The sequence below is a fragment of the Ictidomys tridecemlineatus genome, unplaced genomic scaffold (assembly GCF_052094955.1).
Source record: "Ictidomys tridecemlineatus isolate mIctTri1 unplaced genomic scaffold, mIctTri1.hap1 Scaffold_196, whole genome shotgun sequence".
NCBI lineage: Eukaryota > Metazoa > Chordata > Mammalia > Rodentia > Sciuridae > Ictidomys > Ictidomys tridecemlineatus.
In genome coordinates, this window is record NW_027521683.1 from 161,189 (window position 1) to 163,760 (window position 2,572).

The window sequence follows — 2,572 nt, forward strand, 5'->3', positions numbered from 1 at the left end:
TCAAAATAAAATTTAAATCTGACATAAAAGAATTTGTTGTGCAGTTTCTATTTAAAACTAGCTCATGGGAGACATTATATTAAGTGAAATAAGCCAGACACATAAAGAGAAATAGCAGTTTTTCACTTCTTAGTGGAAGCTAAAATGTTGATCTCAGAGAAGTAGGGAGTAGAGCGGTGGTTATTGGAGCCTGGGAGAGAATCACAAAAATCATTGTGAGTCTGATTTCTCAAAGACGCATGTGAAGGACTGCCTGAAACATGCCCTCTCAGTGTGGTCCGTAAAAAAAAAAAATAAGAGTGGACGTCTAACAGGGTCCTCAGAAAATCTCTCTTCTTTTCTCAGTGGGCAGCAGGAGGTCCATGGGTCTGGCTGCCTAGGAGCTAGCTGTGGTGTGCAAATGGACAGGACCAGGACGGCTGGAGAATCTCAATAATCACTAGTAGACTGCATTCTAGGTGAGGGCAGGCTGGAAACAGGCCAACCAGAAGGAAATGTCTTGAGCTCTGAAAATTACAGAATCTGTGGATTTAGGAAAAGGTTGTGGGTCCAGTCCACTCATAACACCTACTCCCTGGGTCAGTCCACGGTTGCCACAGTTACCACAGGCCTGACCAAAACAACCTGGAGGAGGAGATGCACTCAGGCCTCCTGGCTTGGAGGTTTGGTTTGGGGCCAGCTGACCCATTACTGCCGGCCTGAGATGAGGTGGGATGCCAAGGTGGAAGGGAACAAGAGGGGAATCATTCCTAGCTCATGGCAGCCAGAAGGTTGGGGCTGGGGAGAGGACGGGAGGAGACAGTTTGCCTGGGACAAGATGTGATTTTCCAGGGACTGTCCCCGGCCACACTCCACCTGCCCACACTCCTCTCAGTACAGTGGGCCTTTCAGATAATTAACCCACAAAATGGATGGATCCACAGATTAGGTCACAAGTCTCACAGTCTAATTAATTCACCTCTGAACACTGCTACTGTGGCTGACCCTGAGCTTTTGGAGGGGGTATACCTTATTTCTAAGCCATAATAGTACCTACAGTCCATTTGCTTTGGTTAGAATTTTTTCTTGTAGTCTGGGAGAGTAATCGGGTGCCAAAACAAGATTAAAAGGAAATATCTAGTAACTGAAGATGTGACATTTGGAGCTTGGGGAAAAGCTCTGAAAAGGAGCCCTGGGTGGAGCACTTTAAAGTCCTGGTGACGAGGACACAATAGGGGACCTGGTCTGTGGGGTAGCTGAGTGGCAGTGGGATCACTCATTAAAACATAAAAAAAAATGAAAAGGAGCGTGTCTGGGGAGAGGAAAGGAGGAAAGGATGTTGGGCCTGGAGTCTGGGTACCTACGGGGTCTCCCCGAGGAGATTCCAGGAGGCAGCTGGACAGGTTCCTAGAAAATAGGCCTGGGAGTCATGGCTTAGAGTGACTGTGGAAGTCACAGGTGCTCATAAAGCCAAAAGAGAGCAGGTTGAGGAGAGAAGGCCTGATGGACTGTGAGGAAAAAAAAGTGTCCAGAAGGAGGCTCACCAGTTATCAGCAATTATTCTGCACAACAGTGTCAAAGATCTGCTGTCTGTACCAGGCCTTCTGCACCCCAGTCTAAAACCTCTGCTCTCTATACCAGTCCTTCTGCACCCCAGTTTCCAACCTCTGCTCCCTGCAACAATCCTTCTTCAACCCAGTCTCCAAGTTCTGCTCTCTGAAACACTCCTTCTGCACACCAGTCGCGAACATCTACTCTCTGCCACACTCCATCTGCACCTCAGCCTGAAAACTCTGCTCTCTGCAACAATCATTCTGAACCCCACTATCCAACCTCTGCTCTCTGTAACAGTCCATCTACACCTCAGTCTCCAAACTCTTCTCTCTATAATATCCTTCTGCACAACAGTCTCCAAACTGTGATATCTGTAACAGGTCTTCTGCACCCCAGTCTCCAACCTCTGCTCCCTGCAAGAATCTTTCTGCACCCCAGTCTCCAAGTTCTGTTCTCTGAAAGAGTCCTTCTACACTTCACTATGGAACATCTGCTCTCTGCAAAAGTCCTTCTGCACCTAAGTCTGAAAACTCTGCTCTATTCAACAATCATTCTGCAACCCAGTCTAAAAACTCTGCTCTCTGTAACATTCCTTCTGCACCTCAGTCTTTAAACTCTGCTCTCTATAATATCATTCTGCACCTCAGTCTATAAACTGTGCTATCTGTAACAGTCCTTCTGCACCCCAGTCTCCAACCTCTGCTCTCTGTAACAGGCCTTCAGCACCCCAGTCTCCAACCTCTGCTCTCTGTAACAAGCCTTCTTCACCCCAGTCTCCAACTTCTCTCTGAAACGATCATTCTGCACCTCAGTCTCCAACTTCTGCTCTAGCGAACAGTCCTTCTGCCCTCAGTCTCCAACCTCTGCGCTCTGTAAAATCTTTCTGCAACCTAGTCTCAAAACTCTGCTCTCTGTAACAGTCCTTCTGCACCCCAGTATCCAAACTCTGCTCTCTGTAACAAACCTTCTGCACCTGAGTCTCAAAAATCTGCTCTCTGCAACAGTTCTTCTGCACCCCAGTCTCCAAACTCTGTTCTCT